Genomic DNA, 24,662 nt, shown 5'->3' with positions numbered 1-24,662 from the left:
ATGTCATTTTTACCACACAAAGGGGGTGGGGAGCAATACCAAAAGTGTTCGCACGCGATCATTGTGACGTAAAAGAGACCAGTTTTGGAAGCGCTGCACAGGCAAGTCTGGCTCTCGTAGTCTACGTTTGACCTTCATGACTGCTGTTCCCGCGAGAGGAGCTCGAAGGGTTGGTTCTCTCCGGCAGTCGTTCCAGTCGTGTTGCAGGTGCTGGGATATGATCAGCAGTTCGCTCTAGGTTGTCATACGCATTGAAGAGTACTAGTATGTTGTATTGAAAGAAGTTGACGTGGTGGAGTGGACAAGTCAAGTATCGCAACAATTGGTCTGTGGTGTTCGTACGGTGATACGGCCAATTTGTGCAGTGTGCCAGTGTTAAACAAAAACAATACTTTGCAGTTCCAGCTCCCTATTACACAGATGGCTGCGTATACGACCCAGCAGCTAGCAGACATGCATCTCATGTATGGGGAGGCACGTGGTAATAGCCGCGAGGCAAGGCGTCTTTATGGAGAACGCTTTCCACATAGACCTTTACCGTCTCACACCTTCTTTCAGGTAGTGGACAATCGACTGCGTGAAACAGGGTCAGTGTTACCACCGCGGCAAGAAGTTGGAAGACCCCGAAGTGTACGCACACATCAGTTTGCAGAAGATGTGTTAACAGCGGTCGCAGAACATCCTGGAACTAGTACGCGCGTGCTCGCTCGGGCACGAAACACGTCTCATGTGAATGTTTGGCGAGTGTTGTCAGAGGAAGGAATGCACCCTTTTCAACTGCAGAAAGTACAAGAACTGTTACCTCGTGACTTTCGCCCTCGTATGGAGTTTTGCCAATGGTTGTTGCATCATCTGGACACAAACCCTCACTTCGGGGCAAACGTATTGTGGACAGATGAAGCCATTTTCACCAGGATTGATGTCTTCAATAGTAGAAACAGTCATGTATGGGACTTTGACAACCCACATGCACTTTTTGTGGCCCATCACCAGCACAGGTTTTCAGTGAATGTGTTGTGCGGGATAGTACATGATCATTTAATTGGACCATACATTCTCCCTGTTCGCCTGAATGGTCGCACGTATCATGCATTTCTTAGTGACGTTCTGCCTGAACTGTTGGAGACCGTACCTTTGGCACTGCGGCAAGAAATGTGGTACCAACACGATGGTGCACCAGCTCATATCGATTGTAATGTACGACATTTCCTGCATGACGTGTTTCGCAATAGGTTCATTGGTAGGGATGAGCCTGTGCCTTGGCCACCGAGGTCGCCAGATCTCAACCCTCTCGATTTTTTCTTCTGGGGAGAAATGAAAACCCTCGTATACGACACACCTGTCACATCAGCTGAGGACCTCGTTGTCGCATCAACGTCGCCGCCGCGACGGTAGCAGATACATCTGGCTTGTTTGCTCGTACTCGACAATCCTTGAAATGTCGCTGTCATCTCTGCGTAGAAGTGAATGGCAGACATTTTGAAAACCGTCTGTGATTATTGCCCTCGGCAAATCTCAGTGAGAACACTCTTGGTATTGCTCCCCACCCCCTTTGTGTGGTGAAAGTGACATCTTCAGTTGGTGTACAGTGACACGGACTGTCTGTGCGTAAGATATTGTAGCATTTGTTGTTTGTTGTGTGTGTGTGGGGGGGGATATTACGTAGTTGTCGCGTGTAAAAATACACGTTGTCGCAATCACCTGATAATGTGTTTTTCTTTCCCTCCTCCTGGTGGAGTAATGTCTCTCTCGTATGCCACATGACATGATTCGTTCATTCCTCGCGTGTAACTGGGGTATGCAACCGTGCTCAACTTTTCGGATTTTATGTTCGGTGCTCATGTTTTGATGTTTGAGGTCGGGATGTGTTGTCTTTAACGCATTTCTCATTGTCACGGTCCTTCTTGCTGCGTTACATACCCTTTCCATGTATTGTTCTTGCTGGAAATCCCCAATTCCTTTGAGGACTCCATTGCGCATGCGTGCAGTGAACTTTTCATAGTGACTTCCGGACTGAGCACATACGATTCCTTTATGATTCCCTTGGAACCGCCTCTCTATCTGTTATAGTATTCGTCCAAGTCAGGTGTGACGTTCACTTTGTCACCTTTTGCGAGGCTCCTATCTCGGAAACGAAGCCTCAGTCGTAAAAATGGAACTTAGACTTTTTGCTTGTTTTCGTGTGAGGAATCACCTCCCAAGCGTTGTAAACGACCTTTAGAAACACCCTGTATATGTATATTTAAATATATACATACACACACTTACCCCCCCACATATATTTTTCAGGCTTTTTGAATGTGACTGCTCCCCTCAATATGTGACTGCTCCCCCTCCCCCCCCCCCAAATCACTATTCCCTGGCGCCGTCACTGCTGCAAATGCACCTTTTGTGTGTCAAAATAAACACAGAAATCCATAAAAGTGTCGGCTCCCGTGGGTGAGTGGTTAACACATCGCTCTACAACGCCAAGGGTCCCGGGTTCGAATCCTGGCCTGAGCATGGATGTTTGTGAGTGTTCATACATCAATTTCATCATATAATCACTCATTCCCATCTTCGCTAATTAGCCAAAGTGGCACAAAAAGCTATGTAAAATAAAGCAAATCAATCAATCAATCAATAAAAGGATACTTTTATCACATTCTGTTCTGTGTGATGCACTAAAATTCATCAAGTGGGAACATCAAACACGATCTTCCCAAGGACAACAAAAGATACGAGAAGCATAACAAAATGACACATTTAAGTGTGTCAATTAATGCATTAAAAGTGTATCACCTGGCATTTCCAGTTCTGTACTTCCAGCCAGATGAAGACTTTAGCGAAGTGGGGAAAGAACCAAATTACTTCCATTCAACAAAGTATTAGCCCATGAAATTCCGCATCTAGATTCATTATAATATGCTTTCGATGTGAAATATTTGATCATGTAAAGCGACTATAACAATTTCTGTAAGTATACAAGTGGAGAATGTGAAACATCTTAAAGGACATCATAATGTGCACGTCCACAATCTACCAGGTTGTCAAGTATGGCAATTATATAGACTTAACCCAAAATTCAATAGTCAATTTCTTGTGTTTCGAACGTCTGAGTGTCCCGTAAGGTCTCATGTAGCATATCCTGTTGTCACATACATTTTTCTTCATTATTCAGATACTTGAAACGCTAAAAAAAAACACAAATACAAAAATACAAAAACACTCCTCTTTTCTATTTATCGACAGCATATTTTATCTTTCGGTGAAAAAACGTGAAACAAGAAATTTAGCACAATTAAATACCAGCGATAGGAACAAAAAAAAGTGTTACACATCAGTTTTTCCTTGTCTCGAAACTTCCATTGTCTCAAACGTTGTGAAAGAAATGTCTAACTACCTGTACAAATCAAATTGTCCGAACCATTCTGGATGTTTATGGTACATGCATTAAGGAGGAAAGTGATATTAGCTGACAATCCTACATACGTAACGATACATTATATTCCGCTTGTGATGCTTAGCCATAATGAATTCATTCTTACCACTGCTCCACTCTCTTATATATTATCTCCATCATTAACGAATGTTAAACAATGTATGTAAAACAACTCCAGTTGAATTGAACATGTTGTAACTATAAAAAGTAATGGCTAAGCCCAAATCATTTAAGAGTTATCTCTTTATGCACAAAAATGTGCTTCACACCATAATAACAGTTGTTTCTTTTTCACGAATATAGGAGGAAAATATAATAGTGCAAGAAGTAGTCGGTGAATGACACAAACTAAGGGCTGTTAAAATTTAAGCGAGAATTTATTTTTTCCTACATATCTGTGAACTATATTTTAATTTAATTTGATTTATTGAATGTTTATTTTGTCGAAACACATACCATGCAAAAAATACCCTCTAAATATAGGCTCATCTTCTCCCAAAAGTTGGTGCCATGCAGCTACGCTGTTCCAAAGTTTATTTGGTAAAGGTAGATAATAACGTCAATGCTGATGTGCAGAGGTGGGTGTTTGTGCCAGTAAAAGTGACAACGTGGGATTATTTACGCCTCTAGCAGCCAATCATATAAAGCAGTCTTTTGAGTGGCTATCTTTTTTGCTACATATTTGTAGGAATCCTGTGATTTATCGGACGAATACCTCACATTCACTGAAAGTTGTGGTTCCATAAATCTAACATTTGCACAAATCACATAACTTGAAGAGCAAATCCCTACTTAATACAACTAACGGTTTTATAAACAAGGAATTCACACTGGCGAAAAAAAATACTCCACCGTAATAAAATTAAATTAGGCACGTTGAATATTCAACTTCAAGCATCAATTCAAAAAATCATGACATTTTTACCACATTGAATAAGCACACCTCTAACTGAATATAAAATACCAATTATATCGACTGTACTACTACAATTCATTTTATTATTCACTCTCAGTCAGATTTTCGAGATTTCTCATTAAGTACTTCACCCACCTCATATTAATGTCCAGTACTGCGAAGTGTGTAAGGGGACAAGCGTGACTATAGTTGAGGGTACTTGTAAGGATACTTTTGATTAGATAGTGTATATAAAATTATTAAACTCATTGCAAATCATGTGAGCATTACGAAACATTTACATATATGATATCAGATATCTGTTTCTAAAATGTCCATTAAATGTTTAATAATTGGTGCCCATAATGATTTTTTACCCTTATTAAATAGAGTAATATCTCGCTAGATTCGAACGGCGTAGTTCATGAATATTTAATTACTCTCTGTGGTTTTGGTGCTCTATTTTTCATACATTAGAGCTACTGATAATTTGGTAATATGTCGCAATTTATATATATATACACACACACACACACACACACACACACACACACAGACATACATATAAACTTTACTTTGGTACGAGTCAGAAACGTTCCATATGTTAGTTCATGCTTCTGTAGACCGAACAAAAGTAAACACTCATTTGTAGTACCTTGCTTCACCTGGAACAGATTAACTATATGCATAATGTCATCTACTTAACTAAACTTGTCCGCCATAAAAGGAATTTCATTTGCCCTGAAAGGTTCATAAGTTCATAGTATCTCATCACAGTGACTACATATTTACACCTCATTGTCCGCGTCTACTTGATGTAATTTTATGCTGAAAAGGTGATCAAATCTAGTATCAGGTTCCTTAAGTTTGATTCACTAATATGCCACCTTCTCTTTGGTAAATTTTCACAGTTTGAAACAAGTGTTCTCTAGTAACCAGAGAACACTTGATCGAATCACGTCGGCAGGAAAATTACAATTCCTATTTCCCAGTTTAGTGTTTGCCACTGATTGATTGACTAGTAATTCTCCAGTGGTACACAATCGACCAAAGACAGAGATGAATTCCCAGAAATACTAAAGCAGAGATATGATTCTAAGTATAGATCATATTTTAATTACTTTACCCATCAGGCGTCCAAGAGCATGGTTCTTAATAAAATCCAAATCTCCAACGTTAATCACTGACCTTTTATTTTAGTGGCATTAAGTTGTCTCAAAGCATAGACTCTTCACTCAAAACTTTTCAGGTTCGCCATTAAGATTTTAGAATCCCATAAAAAGTTATCTTACCCTCAACCTTTGATTTCAAAAATCAGTCTGCTTCTCATTTAAGTTCAAGCGTGACTCAGTTGATGTGAAACCGGTTTGAGAATAGACAGAATTATTCAACACAAGCAAGGCTTTAGCTATTCTCTCAGAACAATTTTCAATTATTATATCATAGGACACTCATTCGCCTATTCAGTTCCTCCTCATCCGATATCATAAATATCGATTTAAAATTTGCTTTCTTGAAATAATCTTCTAAATATTTAAGCAAAATCGTTCCTTCATCAAAAGACCTCTGGCTTAATTAGACAGCTACAACACTATTAGCATGAAAATAACATTAACACATCACACTTTATCTTCAAGGCATGTTATTAAGTTAATTTAGCCATCATATTGCAATTCAGGAAAAAGGTATGACCAACATTTCTATTCAACACCATGAACTGTTGTCACGTATTAATTATCTTATGCATTTTAATAATATATACCACCACAGATACTTGTCCACTTTACGATAAGATCATCCCATAAAAAGAACTCGACAAAAATTATTACATCACTAGGTGTATCTTCTCCCAAGACTTGTTGCTTAAAAGTTGAAATGTTCCGTCCACACTACCATCAAGTCGTCAAGTACCCCTTGCACGTATTGCAAGTAATGCATTCAAATGAGGCATTCTTCACCTTAGAATTGCAATGCATAGTATTTCCTCCAAGTCCACATACTACGAGATGTAGTCAAATCCAATACTATAAACGATAACCACCATTTAACCTGTCATATTGTTAATACAATTCAGATACCAATCAACTATCATATTCTGGCCAACCTTTAAATGCAAGGACCACGTTCTTCATAATTAACCTAGATCTCCCTGATGGCGTAATGGTAGCATCGTCGCCTTGTAATCAAGGGTTCCCGGGTTCGATACCCGGTGGAAGTACACAGTGGTTCGGATCCCACTTTAAACTGTAGGTCCGTTCCCGTTTAGCCTTACTGTGCATATAGTGGACTTAAAACACCAACTCAATCAATCATAATTAACCAAAGATTTATTTCAGTTTCTCATGTCTTCTGGAATTCAAGGTTCACACATTCTTAACAATCACACTCTATTATCGAATGGGTAAAAATATAATGAAAGAAGGGCACAAATATGCAGCAAAGCTAAAACTTTAAACTCAGTCGAAGCATAATTCTGAATTTGGATAGTTATTACGCACTCAAACTATCCAACTCCTTGTTTGTTCCTAATAGTGCATTAGTAATATTGCCATCTTCCCTGATAGTTATTTGCTCTGATTCCGACAAAGGAGACATTCTGATTGACCTGTTTCTATTTGCATATATACAGGGTGTTCCTTAATAATGTGGCATTTTTTATTTATAATTTACAGGAGAGTGATCACTCGCCCATCTTTAAGGTGTATTTCAAAGTGTGAGTTAATGTTGCTTTCCTTCATGATGTCGGCGTGAACACTAACAGGAATTTCATAAGTTGGGGAAGCAGCTACTTCCAACACCAGTGGAAGCAGCACAACAACTATTTCGATAACATTTCCGGAATCGTATGGCACAGTTCCGGAATGTAATCCTTAGTTCTTTCAGTAACATCCGTGAAACAGGGAGCGCCAACAAGAAACTATTCCAGGACGACACCAAACATCTTATAATGCAGACAACATTGAAGTTGTGTTGATGAATGCTATTGAACAAAGTGTTTAGAAGTTTACCCGTTGACTGGATCCACAGTTAACCGTTACTCGTATCACAGGATTTTGTGCGTAAGACATTGTAGCATTTGTTGTTTGTTTTGTGTGTGTGGGGGGGGGGTATATTACGTAGTTGTCGCGTGTAAAAATACACGTTGTCGCAATCATCTGATAATGTGTTTCTCTATCCCTCCTCCTGGTGGAGTAATGTGTCTCTCGTATGCCACATGACATGATCCGCTTATTCCTCGCGTGTAACTGGGGTATGCAACCGTGCTCAACTTTTCGGATTTTGTGTTCCGTGCTCATGTTTTGATGTTTGAGGTCGGGATGTGTTGTCTTTAACGCATTTCTCATTGTCACGGTCCCTCTTGCTGCGTTACATACCCTTTCCATGCATTGTTCTTGCTGGAAATCCCCAATTCCTTTGAGGACTCCATTGCGCATGCGTGCAGTGAACTTTTCATAGTGACTTCCGGACTGAGCACATACGATTCCTTTATGATTCCCTTGGAACCGACTCTCTATCTGTGATAGTATTCGTCCCAGTTAGGTGTGACGTTCACTTTGTCACCTTTTGCGAGGCTCCTATCTCGGAAACGAAGCTTCAGTCGCAAAAATCGAACTCACACTTTTCGCTTGTTTTCGTGTGAGGAATCACCTCCCAAGCGTTGTAAACGACCTTTAGAAACACCCTGTATATACAGGGTGTCCGGGCTAGAGGTATACAAACATATATGCTTAAAAAGAAAGAACTATACTTTTTATGTTGTTGGGTAAATGCTCAATCGATAGAAAATCTCCCCGGTATTTGATCGTTACCATTTCAAGTTCAGCACCGAGTCGTATAGATCGCGCATGCGCACAAATGTTCAATGTGACGCGCTCTGGAAAGTCTAGCAGCGTACACCTGACAGTCAACATGTGGACGCCACAACGAAAGGTTCAATGTGTGCGATGGTTAGCACAGTTCAAATCAGTAACACGTGCTCAGAGGCGTGCAAGAACAGAATGGAACGTGGACCCTCCCACTTTTCTTGGGCGTTGGATCGGAAGAGAAGGTTGGTTCCACTGCCTGGCTCCCCTCGATCTCCAGATCTGACGCCGCTGGACTTCTTTGCATGGGGGTTTATAAAGGACGCTGTGTACAGGACGAAAGTTCCAGATCCAGTCCATATGTTGACTGGATGAAATTAAATTGAAACACACAGGTTGGAACGCGCACTGGCGATTGTTTATCACCCGAATCACTGTTGACTATATAGCTGTCGGGAAGTGCATCGAGAAGTTTGCTGTTGCGAATGTACAATGTCGTTTTATACAGAACGTTTTATAATGCAAGTTTAAAAGAGAGGTTTCAAAGAATAATCGGACAAGAACAAGAAAGAAAAGTTGTGGTTAGAGTTGCGTGAGATCTTGGTTGAAAAGTGGAATGAACTATCGCGTGCAGAAAACAAGGTCAAAGGGAAAGACATATTTGGAAAATGTTAGAATATTTTTAGTTTAATACGCAATATAAGAAATGCGCTACAGTAGCTATCAGTTAATATTTACACAAACTTATACTCTCTTGTAATATGTTTGGCAACAATAAATACTCTCCTCACAAAAAGTTTGGAATATTGTTACGTATGTTAGACAATAGGTAATAGACACGGCCTTGGAATCAACAACTCATGTTATCTGTCTCGTGGACGTTTTCGTCTTCTCGCCGACATATGCCACAATCCCTATCACATATTGCCTAATATAATAATATTCCAAACTTGTTTTGTCTAATATAACAATATTCCAAACTATTTGTGAGGAGTGTACATTTAAAACTTTCATATTTATTTAGATCTCAAGCCAGCCAGAAGTGTCACGCGACCATCTGAAACTTTGTGGGGGAAATTTATAAATAATGGCACAGTACAGAAAGTTGATATTTTTGTTTATTTTTCTTTACACAGAGTTTGAAAAACTATTCTCAGCAGTGACAAAAATGACACTGACACTCTTTCACTTGAGGTTTCCGATTTTTTTTCAGCTATGATTTTATTGCGATATTCTAACTCGCAATTAGTCATAAAACGCTGGTACTTAAAGGAAGCACTTCCTCCGCAACTACTTCTGTTTCAAAAGAAAAGGAAAGGAACACAGACGTTTAGTAAAAGAACGTGATGTCCACCAAATCACGCAATTATTTTATAGCTGGTGCGCGCTTCACAGTCCCGTAGCTAGATGTTTTGGCGCCCCCGGACGACCAAGCGCCGACATTTTATGTCCGTCTTTCCATATTTTCTTTTTATGCCATGTTTTGTGATATTTACATCCTACAATTTTTGAATTGATGAAACAAAGGAAAACTCATTAAAAAATAAAATATTTAAAGCTTGGTAGTTAGCATTGCAAATTTTGAAAAAGGTTTAGCACATTTAAAAATATTTCAGTTATGTCTTTGTGTCTGAAGAGCGTTTTTAAAAACGTCCTATTACTACTACTTTCTAAAAGAGGAAATTCCAACAGTATATTACCAGAATATAAAACCTATAAATAAAAGAAGAAAAAGATATAGAAAAAATTGAAATAAATATTACAGTGTGCAGTGTTCTTAATAGAAACATTTGTAATTTAAAATTATTCAACTATGCTTGAGAAAAATAACATCCTTGTAAGGTATGTAGCACACATTATTCTGACTGAAACAAACTTAACTTTTCATTTTTAAAATGAAGAAGAATCGTCAATTATCATATCAAAATTGATAATCTTTTGTAATTTTTTTTTCGAATCATAATATTGAGAGATTGTTTAATCTCTCCCGACCCATTGACGAAAAGAAACTTTGAATGGCGCCCCTTGTGCATAGCCCCTAGGCTTCCTTCGGACCCCCTTTTTTTACCCCTCGCTATGGGCCTGGCGCTTGACAAAAGAACCAGCAACTTTTTTTTCTCCGTGATTAACAAATCAATCAACTTGTTAATCGCTAGTTGCCGGATAGGCCTACGAAACACCCTCGTAATATATTCTTTACGTGATGTGGAGTGACTCATGCGTGTGTAATTGACCCTTACTTTTCTGGGAATTAACATAGAGCAGCAATCAAAATTACTTCTAAGTGCTACAACCACCTTCTTCATTCCTGAGCTGAAAAATACATGTTTTTGCACAAATGTGGATGCAATGAGATGAGCATCATTCTTTATGCACTTTTTGACACCAAGTGTAGTGCAGGTGTATCCCAGTGTCAGGCTGGTGCAAGTAAATGACTTTTAACGAAGTAGACAAATAGCGGTGTTCAAGTTCAGATTCAACAAATCCTTGTCTGCTGGTTTAAACGTTCATTGGATTAGTTAGGTACGCAGAACGTGGTCTTACACCACACACTACACCGCTCCAGGACGTATTGCAAACGGTGCAGGCACCAAATACGCTTGACACCAAATCAACGAAGTAGACGAGTCGGTGTTGCACCATGCAACTAGACGCGCTAGTTTACAGAGAGTCAAAAAGTGCAATGAACTAGACGGGGCTAATGGAAAACCTTCGACAACAAATTCCCAGGCTCCCCATTGCCAGATTAGATTACATACAATGCCGTCCAGATCACCGGATCTATAAAAAGCTTCTCCTAAGCACATTTGGGAGACAAGTTATTTTTTTCCCTGAACTAAATTGCCCAATAGATTTCGAAACAACAATGGTCTAATCCAACAACCAACCAATCAGAATACAAAGCCAATTGCACGTGATACTTCGATCGTTCGGACGAGATAAAAGTTTCGTGTTGAAATGATTGAATGTTTTGCTGAACAACATGGTGATCTACAGATACACTTTCATATAATATATTGATTGGATTTGGTGTTTTAAGTCCACTTTTTGCACAGTAAGGCTAATCGGGACTGGACATACAGTTTTAAGTGGGATCCGAACCACTATGTGCTTCCACCGGGAATCGAACCTGAGAACCCTTGATTACAAGGGAACGACACTACCACTACGCCATCGGGGAGGCCAGATATGCTTGTGATATTTACATACATACATTATATATATATATATATATATATATATATATATATATATATATGTGTGTGTGTGTGTGTGTGTGTGTGTGTGTGTATGTATGTATATTGGAAAGTTTTGCAAATTTTGATATTTTTATAATCATAATAATATAATTCGTATACTCCAACGTAAACAGAATCGTAGGACCCCAAGCAGAGTTTTCATGTAGGAGCGGTTGAGTTTGTGTTGTTTGGCAAAATTGAAGTCTCCTACATTGTGCCAACAGTTGTTTCCAACGCTTGATCAAATCTGGAAAGTGAGTAAAAGTTAAAGGTCGAAGGTGAAGTTCTCCGTGCATATAGCACCGTGTAATGAAGGTACATTTGGGGAATGTTGGGGTAGGGTCCCACACATTCTCGATCTCGCCCACGGGCCTCCCCGATGGCGTTGTGTCAACGTCGACGCCTTTTAATCAAGACGTTCCGGGTTCGAGACCCGGTGGAGGCACATGAAATATTAGTTCGTATCCCACTTTAAAATGATAGTCCAGTTCCGATTAGCCTTTCTGTGCATAAAATGGACTTAAAACAACAACAATTTAATCGATATCGGCCATTTTGGAGGTGTGGTTAGTACCATGCTTCGGACGCCGTTACACCCCTCCCCACACCCTCGGGGTTGTCCGCAGGCGCCCAAGTGAGTCCAAGTTAGTCTTTATATCTGCTTTCTCCTCCTAAATTCAAAAATTTAAACTATATTACGTTTGGCTGAGTAGTATCTGACCGCGCCAAGGCCTGTTTTCTCCATGGGTGGTTTTTTATTTGCACGTACTTATAACTAATTTGCACGGGTTTTAATTAATTTGCGCGTACTTAGAATTCATTTGCATGTACTTAGAATACTTTACATTTATGTATTTGCATGTTTATAACTTTTTATGAATATATATTTATTTATTTTATGAAAAATATGTATATAAAAGGTAATTAGAGGTACTAAACGCTATGCATATGGTTTTATATTCATTACTGCAAAGTATGTATTGTATAAAATGTTAATAGTAATGTTTATAATATTGAAAATAAGTTTTCTATGGTTTATGAACCGCTATGAACGGTGGTAATGGGTGTAGGTACAGGTTCAATTACGATTGGGGACGGTCCCGGTACTCGAACCCGCGATATGTAATATTATTAATTAGTACTATGTAATAATTGCATTATATTATGAAACACGATGGTGCAACACGCTAGACAGAATACGGTCTCCGAATCTCGACTCCGCTCTGATGCCAGACAGACAAGGGGAACTCCGCGCAGGTAGAGGAGAAAGGAATTTTGGGGGAAGTGCGTTCAAGGTCAAATGACGTCAGAACGTCAGAACAAAGGAAGATCCTGATTGACCAATCAGAGAACGCGTCGGTAGGTTTTCAGAACCGGTTTTTTCAAGGTTAACCAGTACGCAAGAACAGGGGAAAGCTATGCAATACTGTAGGGCAGGGGAGGGATTCAACCAGACAACAAAGAATGTCTGAGAATGCGCAGCAAGGGTCAAATCTCTGAAGCTATGCGTCGCTTGTAGAACCGGTTTCCGCCGCCAATTAATATTCCGCTCAGGTTTGCCTCCAAGGCACAGGACGCTTTAGCGCAGTGTCTTTTTATTTGTACTAGGAAGAAGGGAGAGCTCTCAGGGACTGGGCCTACAGTTTTCACTATTTGCTTTTATCACGGGGTATCGAACCTAGGACCCATTTATTATTGACTTAGGTAGTAAATTTATGTTACTGTGTGCTATTTAACTTAATTTTGAGTTTATTTTTTACCAAACTTTGACTTTATGTCAAATCTTTTACAAGTTTTTATGTATTTTTACCAAAATAACACAATTCAATCTGTTCAGGAAACACTTTTAGTTATATTTTCGACACACAAAGTGTGTGTTCTCAACTTCTATCTGTTTATTTTACAATTTTATGTTAATTTTTTACCAAAATAACACTATTTATACTATTCAGGCAACATTTTTTATTAATTTTGGATTCACAGACATTTTTTTTCAACTTTTAACTTATTATTTTACAATTTTATGTTAATTTTTACCAAAATAACACTATTTATACTATTCAGGCAACATTTTTTCATTAAATTTTGGATTCACAAAGACATTTTTTCAACTTTTAACTTATTATTTTACAACTTTATGTTAATTTTTTACCAAAATAACACTATTTGTACTATTCAGGAAAGATTTTTAGTTACATTTTCGACACACAAAGACATTTTTTTTACAACTTCTATCTGTTTATTTTACAATTGTATGTTAATTTTTTACCAAAATAACACTATTTATACTATTCAGGCAATATTTTTTATTAATTTTGGATTCACAAAGACATTTTTTCAACTTTTAACTTATTATTTTACAATTTTATGTTAATTTTTACCAAAATAACACTATTTATACTATTCAGGCAACATTTTTTCATTAAATTTTGGATTCACAAAGACATTTTTTTCAACTTTTAACTTATTATTTTACAACTTTATGTTAATTTTTTACCAAAATAACACTATTTATACTATTCAGGCAACATTTTTCATTAATTTTGGATTCACAAAGACATTTTTTCAACTTTTAACTTATTATTTTACAACTTTATGTTAATTTTTTACCAAAATAACACTATTTGTACTATTCAGGAAAGATTTTTAGTTACATTTTCGACACACAAAGACATTTTTTTTACTTTTATCTGTTTATTTCACAAATTTATACCTATTTTTACCAAAATAACACAATTTAATTTATTCCGGCAACATTGTTTATTAAATTTTGGACTAGCAGACACTTCTTTTATTTGTAACTTATTATTTTACAACTTTATGTTAATTTTTTTACCAAAATAACACTATTTATATTATTCAGGCACCATTTTTATTACATTTTGGACTCTCAAAGACACACACACACACACACACACACACACACAGAGAGAGAGAGAGAGAGAGAGAGAGAGAGAGAGAGAGATTTTTTCCAAGTTTAGGTTTCTTTCCACTCAAATAACACAATTTAGATGTGTTTTGAATTATATTTTGTACACATGAAGTGTGTTTCGTCAAGTTCTACCCTTTTATTTTACAAGTTTAGGCTTATTATTACTCAAATAACACAATTTAATCAGTCAGGAAGGATTTATTATTATATTTTGGATGCACAAAGAGATGTTTTCAACTTTTTACTGTTTTTTTGAAGGGTATGTATTAATTTTTATTTATTTTGTTTTGTATCATATATACATTTACAAATTTTTAACTTAGAGTTTAGTATTTATTTAATTTTTTTCAAAAACACTAAAAAAAAGTACTTTTAGCTAAAATGTAAGCCACAGAATATATTATTATTATTATTATTATTATTATTATTAGGGTTTACTGATTTCCACTATGCTATTTTTGGTTCTGTATTTCTATATGTATTTATTTAGGGCAGGTTACGCCTGCCACGTAGGAAAGTTTGTTTATTTTAGAGTTTGCTGAGTATTTTGTTACTTTTATACTAGGTAAAGTTTTCTAAATATATCAGGTAGGGCTCCATCCATATACTTTTGTTTTTGCTATTTTGGAGATGATGCGATCAGCACCACTCTCCATCTGCTTTTTATTTTATGTACCCAATATTATTTTGAGGCTTAGTGAATTCTAGAGCCTATTTATGCAGGAGAGAGGACTTGAAAATTTTGATCTCAGACAACCCACAACTATTTGTCAGAGTATTTTAAAGGATATTTTATACTTATTATGTGCCACTAGAATATCAAAGCTTGCTTAATTTTTATGTCTGTAACGCATTTATTGTATTTCTAGCTAAGGCTTACTGGATAAAGTACACGAAATGTTTAACATTTCAACTATTTGCTTTTATACGAGGGCAATTTTTAGTGTAACGAAAATTATGATGTGTCTATAAAGACTGAAATCCCTTTACCGATGGGTCCATAACTGGACGCTTACCAACATTGTTCTTTTTTTAAAAAAATATATATAACCATTTATCAATATATTGACAATTCACAGGACAAGACGAAGTTCACAGACGACTGACTATATGGACCATAGGTCCACTTGCTAAATTTTTTTCTATGCTAGAAGAATAATTTAGCCTTATAGCCTTTTTCAAGGTATTTTTGAAGTATTACTGGTTTTTTGGGTGCATCAACACTTGGGTTATTTCCACTTGGTTTATTATACGAGGCTACAATCACTATCTGAACACTGAAATTCTCTGATTGAAACTAAAAGCTTAGGCTGTAACTAGGGACTTAGTATGTATATCGACAATTTATAGGACAACACGAACCTTACAAAGGATTATAGGTGACGTAGGACCACACGCCAGAGCTTTGTTAATCTGCAAGAAGCATTTACAGCTAATATTACGAGGAAATGAGGTTGATTTTTTACTGTTTCACAAGAATGCTATTTTTTATACACCCAATATTTGCTTTTTCAAGTAACTACTTGTACCAGAAGCACTTACAGGCCAACTCTAACTAGACTTCGACTTATTCTATATCAGGTGCTAAATTTATAAAGAACTATGATTGTGTATATTTCTGAGGAAGTACGCAAAAGCAGATTACCCGATTAAAGTATCTGAAAAACAGATTTTTCTATGCAAGTATATTTTTATTGACTGGATTATTTAACAGATCAAACAGGAAGACTGCAAAATTCATTAAATGTAGTTCTATAGTATAGGTGGTTTCAGAGATATAAAAAGAACAAATATAAGATTTCGCTTTTTTTTTCTTGCTTCTGAGGCTAATCGCGACGCTAAGGGTAAATGGCAAGGAAATGTAACGGAGGAGAAACAGTCCCAAAAGTTATGGGCTGCATGTAAGTTAATACCACAGAGATATTACAGTAGGTGTAGGTTCTACCACCAGAACTTTTCTATCATAATTATACTGGTTATGCTGTACTGTTAGCTAAAGATGCTGATATTTGAGAAACTTAAAAGCTTATTTGCAAAATTTTAGATAAATGATAATCTGTTAGACTGTAAACATATTTTATATCCATTCTGCAAAAGATCCGATGACAAAATTTAAAAATTGTAATCGCCCAGACAGGGATTCGAACCCTGGACAGATAGGTTAAAAGCCTAACGCTATACCAACTAAGCTATCTGGGCACAAGGTATTCTTTTTTGAAAAGTTAGTTATGTTAAGAAATATATTGAAACACTTGAGAACACTTTTGGTCTGGTTCGACAGAGAAGGAGACAACATTTCTAAATTTTTACAGACTGGGTGTATTTTTCCACTATAGAGGCCTTCACTATATGTAATTCGAAACGCTAAAGTTCAGCTAGCTTCCAAAATTGAGGTAAAGATTGTGTTTGGCGAGATTAACAAGTTACAATTATATCCAGTTACGGACAAATAAAGCTAAAACTCTCAGATTTACTGTACTAGCCAAGTTTTAGTAACATTTTCTTCACTTTAGTACAAATACCAAAGAAATAGGTATATTTTATTTATAATTTGACAAAATGTACTAGTATTTAATTCACAAAGTTGGGTAAAAACAGTATTTTTAAAAAATATTGTTACTGGCTTCAAATTTTATGTTATTTAGCCACTAACAACTGGTTTACACTGTTTGGCATCCTTTAAATAGGAAAAGAAGGAATTATTTGTTTAGTATTTTTACTACTTTATATTTATTTAAGAAAACAATTCTACAGTTTAACTTAATTTTTAACAAATTGTTACTAATTTATATATCAAAGTTATGTTATTTAGAGTGTATGAAGGCGTATAAAGTTAATATTTGTACTTATCAGTTCAACTAACAATTATATTTTACACACAAAAGATAATGTTTACAGTTAAATTACTTGAATCAGAGAATAATATTTTACAGTAATTGATTCATTCAGCAGTAGTCAGTACTTTTATGCATCATAAAGTTTTCTTAATTTTCTATTACGCATGCTATTTTGGGCTATTCTTAAAATGTATTTCTAGGGCAAACTGGATTAATTTTCTGCTTATAATGCACAATGCTTTGTACATTTGTTATATTCTCTACTTACAATCCAAATATTATGCTTATTTAATGTATAACTAACTAACTCTCTAGCCTTCTTATACCCGAATGTCCATGGCTGCAGCAACACATGCCTTTCATCTGTCCCTGTCCTGAGCAAGATCTATATACTCCTTTCCTTCCCTACCAATTTCCTTTAGGTCCATCTCTATATTATCCCTCCATCTTTGTTTTGGTCTTCCTATTGGTCTTTTACCGTCAGGTTTCCCAACAAGAATCCTGTATACTCTTCTTTCCTCTCCCATTCGTACCACATGATCTACACACCTAAGTCTTCTTGATTTAATCATTCTAATAATATCTGGGTATGAATACAAATTATGTACTTCCAAATTATGTAACCTTCTCCACTTATCTGTCTCCTCATCTGTTTTAGGCCCAAATATTTTCCTAAGGATTTATGTTCTTTTTTCAATGTAAGGGACCAAGTTCATTTACTGTATTTAACTTTTATTTTTTGTAATTAACAAAAATTAAAAGCTTATACTGTAGTTATTATATCTTTTTCTATCAGCTTATTTTGAAATTAATATTATTAGTTATAGTCTTTGATTTATAACTATATTGCTTTTTTATCAATTTATCTAAGAGTACACGCAGACAAACACATGTGTACACACGTTTATGTAAATAGATATGCCTTTTTTCAATATTTTAGTATGAAGATTGCACTTTAGCTATTTAAGCAAGGGTAGGAAAGGTAGGATTTCTGAGAATTTGTTGCAGGATTTTGTTGTCCAAGTATAGATGAAAACTGAGCTGGGAGACTGTTTTGAACCTTTTCATGATAGTTTGCATGTGAACTGTATGCAAATTGAGCACTATTGACTGTGCATGCTTCTAAGTTTTGCTGTTATTTTACATCAAGTCTGTGAGACTGTAGTCAGTTTTCCCATTTCAAGTAGTTTCTATTGATTGTATTTGTATATGTTTTGGGGACTTAGCAGTTTTATGTTATGAGGCAGTTTGTGGTAGAATATTTTTACACGATTGTTTTTAGATATTGAGTGTCTGCTGTTTTACTTGTAATTATTTTCCTTCTTGTGTTGTGTATTTGACTATATTTTGTCCAAGTTCGTAGTATTTAGAATAATTGTTATTGACTTGTAGATGTAGGGAGTAATAATCCTTTGCAAGATGCCCTATACTTTAGTCTGAACATTATTCTTAATGTTCACTTTTGTAGCTTTAGTATTCTGGTAGTATTATTAATGTAGAGGTAAATTAGGCTGAAATGTAGGCATTTTTCTGATACATTATACTCACTTAGTTGTTTTAGCAGGTAGAAGTTGCATGATGGTTTACTGCTGATGATGTTAATTTGCTCTTCTTATGTACTACGTATGATGTAGCTTACTTGAGTAATTGGAATTTTCTACTGAAAAAAGGATTGCTTGTCTATTTTATTCCTATGTTGTTGAGTTTGTCCATAAGCAAGCCATGTTTTTACTCTATCCTATGCCTTGGAAGAATCTAGATATATTGTGTTGGCAGTTTTATGTTTCTCTAAGGTTTCAGCTATGTATTTTTTAAACTGTGCTATGGGTGTAACTACTGATTTCTCTTTCTGGATGCCATGTTGGTTTCTGTGTATTCCTCTTGCTGCTTGAATTTGACTTAGGTTGTTTGCTTTTTTTTTCTTAGATCTTTATTTGTTTATTTGTTCAGTATTTTTTATTTTTTAATATTCTTTTACATATAAAAATTCAAAGTACATTGTTAAAGTCAAAGTGTGTTAAAATTCAATTTTTCAAAGTTAAAGTTTTAAAAATACAATTTTCTAAAATTAAAAGTTATAATAGTATATTATTGTTAGTAGATTTTTTTATACTATGGCAAATTATTTTGCTGTTAATGTAAAATTTGTTAGTTAATGTAAAATTAAAGTAATTAAAAATCAATTTTTCAAAGTTAAAGTTTTAGAAATACAATTTTCTAAAATTAAAAGTTATAATAGTACATTTTTGATAGTAGAAGTTTTTATACTAGAGTAAATTCTTTTGTTGTTAAAGTAAAATATGTTAACTAACTAACTCTCTAGCCTTCTTAAACCCGAAGGTTCATGGCTGCAGCAACACAGGCCTTCCATCTGTCCCTATCTTGAGCAAGATCTATATACTCTTTTCCATCCCTACCGATTTCCCTTAGGTCCATCTCGACGTTGTCCCTCCATCTTCGTCTTGGCCTTCCTACTGGTCTCTTACCATCAGGTTTCCCAACAAGAATCCTGTGAACTCCTCTTTCCTCTCCCATTCGTGCCACATGGCCTGCCCACCTAAGTCTTCTTGATTTAATTATTCTAATAATGTCTGGACATGAATACAAATTATGTAGTTCTAAATTATGTAACCTTCTCCACTCACCTGTCTCCTCATCCCTTTTAGGTCCAAATATTTTCCTAAGGATCCTATTTTCAAATACTCTCAATTTATGTTCCTCTTTCAATGTAAGGGACCAAGTTTCACACCCATATAATACTACAGGCAAAATTACGGTTTTGTATATTTTAACTTTTAGATTCTTAGATATTAAACGAGAAGACAAAAGTTTATGAAGAGAGAAGTAACATGCATTTCCTGAATTAAGCCTACTTTTTATTTCCTCTTTAATATAATTTTCATTTGTTAATATTACTCCTAAGTATTTGAATTTGGAAACTGTTTCAAACGAGTTGTTATCAATAATTAGATTTTGATTATTACCTAACACTTGGTTTCGGCCTGTAAGCATATATTTAGTTTTCTCTTTGTTAACTTCCAAACCTATCTCTTTAGCAGTTTTGAAAAATATTTTAGCATTATTCTTAATTGTATTCACATCATCCCCAGTAAGTCTACATCATCTGCATATGCTAACAACTGAGTCACACCATTTAATTTTAGTCCTTCTTTAGTTTCTTTTACCTTCCTTACAGCATATTCTAAGGCAAAATTAGAAATATGTTAGTTAATGTAAAATTAAAGTAATTAAAATTCAAAAAAATAAAAAATACTGAACAAATAAACAAATAAAGATCTAAGAAAAAAAAAAGCAAACAACCTAAGTCAAATTCAAGCAGCAAGAGGAATACACAGAAACCAACATGGCATCCAGAAAGAGAAATCAGTAGTGACACCCATAGCACAGTTTAAAAAATACATAGCTGAAACCTTAGAGAAACATAAAACTGCCAACACAATATATCTAGATTCTTCCAAGGCATAGGATAGAGTAAAAACATGGCTTGCTTATGGACAAACTCAACAACATAGGAATAAAATAGACAAGCAATCCTTTTTTCAGTAGAAAATTCCAATTACTCAAGTAAGCTACATCATACGTAGTACATAAGAAGAGCAAATTAACATCATCAGCAGTAAACCATCATGCAACTTCTACCTGCTGAAACAACTAAGTGAGTATAATGTATCAGAAAAATGCCTACATTTCAGCCTAATTTACCTCTACATTAATAATACTACCAGAATACTAAAGCTACAAAAGTGAACATTAAGAATAATGTTCAGACTAAAGTATAGGGCATCTTGCAAAGGATTATTACTCCCTACATCTACAAGTCAATAACAATTATTCTAAATACTACGAACTTGGACAAAATATAGTCAAATACACAACACAAGAAGGAAAATAATTACAAGTAAAACAGCAGACACTCAATATCTAAAAACAATCGTGTAAAAATATTCTACCACAAACTGCCTCATAACATAAAACTGCTAAGTCCCCAAAACATATACAAATACAATCAATAGAAACTACTTGAAATGGGAAAACTGACTACAGTCTCACAGACTTGATGTAAAATAACAGCAAAACTTAGAAGCATGCACAGTCAATAGTGCTCAATTTGCATACAGTTCACATGCAAACTATCATGAAAAGGTTCAAAACAGTCTCCCAGCTCAGTTTTCATCTATACTTGGACAACAAAATCCTGCAACAAATTCTCAGAAATCCTACCTTTCCTACCCTTGCTTAAATAGCTAAAGTGCAATCTTCATACTAAAATATTGAAAAAAGGCATATCTATTTACATAAACGTGTGTACACATGTGTTTGTCTGCGTGTACTCTTAGATAAATTGATAAAAAAGCAATATAGTTATAAATCAAAGACTATAACTAATAATATTAATTTCAAAATAAGCTGATAGAAAAAGATATAATAACTACAGTATAAGCTTTTAATTTTTGTTAATTACAAAAAATAAAAGTTAAATACAGTAAATGAACTTGGTCCCTTACATTGAAAAAAGAACATAAATCCTTAGGAAAATATTTGGGCCTAAAACAGATGAGGAGACAGATAAGTGGAGAAGGTTACATAATTTGGAAGTACATAATTTGTATTCATACCCAGATATTATTAGAATGATTAAATCAAGAAGACTTAGGTGTGTAGATCATGTGGTACGAATGGGAGAGGAAAGAAGAGTATACAGGATTCTTGTTGGGAAACCTGACGGTAAAAGACCAATAGGAAGACCAAAACAAAGATGGAGGGATAATATAGAGATGGACCTAAAGGAAATTGGTAGGGAAGGAAAGGAGTATATAGATCTTGCTCAGGACAGGGACAGATGAAAGGCATGTGTTGCTGCAGCCATGGACATTCGGGTATAAGAAGGCTAGAGAGTTAGTTAGTTATACATTAAATAAGCATAATATTTGGATTGTAAGTAGAGAATATAACAAATGTACAAAGCATTGTGCATTATAAGCAGAAAATTAATCCAGTTTGCCCTAGAAATACATTTTAAGAATAGCCCAAAATAGCATGCGTAATAGAAAATTAAGAAAACTTTATGATGCATAAAAGTACTGACTACTGCTGAATGAATCAATTACTGTAAAATATTATTCTCTGATTCAAGTAATTTAACTGTAAACATTATCTTTTGTGTGTAAAATATAATTGTTAGTTGAACTGATAAGTACAAATATTAACTTTATACGCCTTCATACACTCTAAATAACATAACTTTGATATATAAATTAGTAACAATTTGTTAAAAATTAAGTTAAACTGTAGAATTGTTTTCTTAAATAAATATAAAGTAGTAAAAATACTAAACAAATAATTCCTTCTTTTCCTATTTAAAGGATGCCAAACAGTGTAAACCAGTTGTTAGTGGCTAAATAACATAAAATTTGAAGCCAGTAACAATATTTTTTAAAAATACTGTTTTTACCCAACTTTGTGAATTAAATACTAGTACATTTTGTCAAATTATAAATAAAATATACCTATTTCTTTGGTATTTGTACTAAAGTGAAGAAAATGTTACTAAAACTTGGCTAGTACAGTAAATCTGAGAGTTTTAGCTTTATTTGTCCGTAACTGGATATAATTGTAACTTGTTAATCTCGCCAAACACAATCTTTACCTCAATTTTGGAAGCTAGCTGAACTTTAGCGTTTCGAATTACATATAGTGAAGGCCTCTATAGTGGAAAAATACACCCAGTCTGTAAAAATTTAGAAATGTTGTCTCCTTCTCTGTCGAACCAGACCAAAAGTGTTCTCAAGTGTTTCAATATATTTCTTAACATAACTAACTTTTCAAAAAAGAATACCTTGTGCCCAGATAGCTTAGTTGGTATAGCGTTAGGCTTTTAACCTATCTGTCCAGGGTTCGAATCCCTGTCTGGGCGATTACAATTTTTAAATTTTGTCATCGGATCTTTTGCAGAATGGATATAAAATATGTTTACAGTCTAACAGATTATCATTTATCTAAAATTTTGCAAATAAGCTTTTAAGTTTCTCAAATATCAGCATCTTTAGCTAACAGTACAGCATAACCAGTATAATTATGATAGAAAAGTTCTGGTGGTAGAACCTACACCTACTGTAATATCTCTGTGGTATTAACTTACATGCAGCCCATAACTTTTGGGACTGTTTCTCCTCCGTTACATTTCCTTGCCATTTACCCTTAGCGTCGCGATTAGCCTCAGAAGCAAGAAAAAAAAAGCGAAATCTTATATTTGTTCTTTTTATATCTCTGAAACCACCTATACTATAGAACTACATTTAATGAATTTTGCAGTCTTCCTGTTTGATCTGTTAAATAATCCAGTCAATAAAAATATACTTGCATAGAAAAATCTGTTTTTCAGATACTTTAATCGGGTAATCTGCTTTTGCGTACTTCCTCAGAAATATACACAATCATAGTTCTTTATAAATTTAGCACCTGATATAGAATAAGTCGAAGTCTAGATAGAGTTGGCCTGTAAGTGCTTCTGGTACAAGTAGTTACTTGAAAAAGCAAATATTGGGTGTATAAAAAATAGCATTCTTGTGAAACAGTAAAAAATCAACCTCATTTCCTCGTAATATTAGCTGTAAATGCTTCTTGCAGATTAACAAAGCTCTGGCGTGTGGTCCTACGTCACCTATAATCCTTTGTAAGGTTCGTGTTGTCCTATAAATTGTCGATATACATACTAAGTCCCTAGTTACAGCCTAAGCTTTTAGTTTCAATCAGAGAATTTCAGTGTTCAGATAGTGATTGTAGCCTCGTATAATAAACCAAGTGGAAATAACCCAAGTGTTGATGCACCCAAAAAACCAGTAATACTTCAAAAATACCTTGAAAAAGGCTATAAGGCTAAATTATTCTTCTAGCATAGAAAAAAATTTAGCAAGTGGACCTATGGTCCATATAGTCAGTCGTCTGTGAACTTCGTCTTGTCCTGTGAATTGTCAATATATTGATAAATGGTTATATATATTTTTTTAAAAAAAGAACAATGTTGGTAAGCGTCCAGTTATGGACCCATCGGTAAAGGGATTTCAGTCTTTATAGACACATCATAATTTTCGTTACACTAAAAATTGCCCTCGTATAAAAGCAAATAGTTGAAATGTTAAACATTTCGTGTACTTTATCCAGTAAGCCTTAGCTAGAAATACAATAAATGCGTTACAGACATAAAAATTATGCAAGCTTTGATATTCTAGTGGCACATAATAAGTATAAAATATCCTTTAAAATACTCTGACAAATAGTTGTGGGTTGTCTGAGATCAAAATTTTCAAGTCCTCTCTCCCGCATAAATAGGCTCTAGAATTCACTAAGCCTCAAAATAATATTGGGTACATAAAATAAAAAGCAGATGGAGAGTGGTGCTGATCGCATCATCTCCAAAATAGCAAAAACAAAAGTATATGGATGGAGCCCTACCTGATATATTTAGAAAACTTTACCTAGTATAAAAGTAACAAAATACTCAGCAAACTCTAAAA

Source organism: Lepisma saccharinum, chromosome 8, assembly GCF_977018435.1.
Source record: "Lepisma saccharinum chromosome 8, izLepSacc3.1, whole genome shotgun sequence".
NCBI lineage: Eukaryota > Metazoa > Arthropoda > Insecta > Zygentoma > Lepismatidae > Lepisma > Lepisma saccharinum.
The sequence above is the reverse complement of the archived record's forward strand: the minus strand, read 5'-3'. Positions refer to the sequence as shown.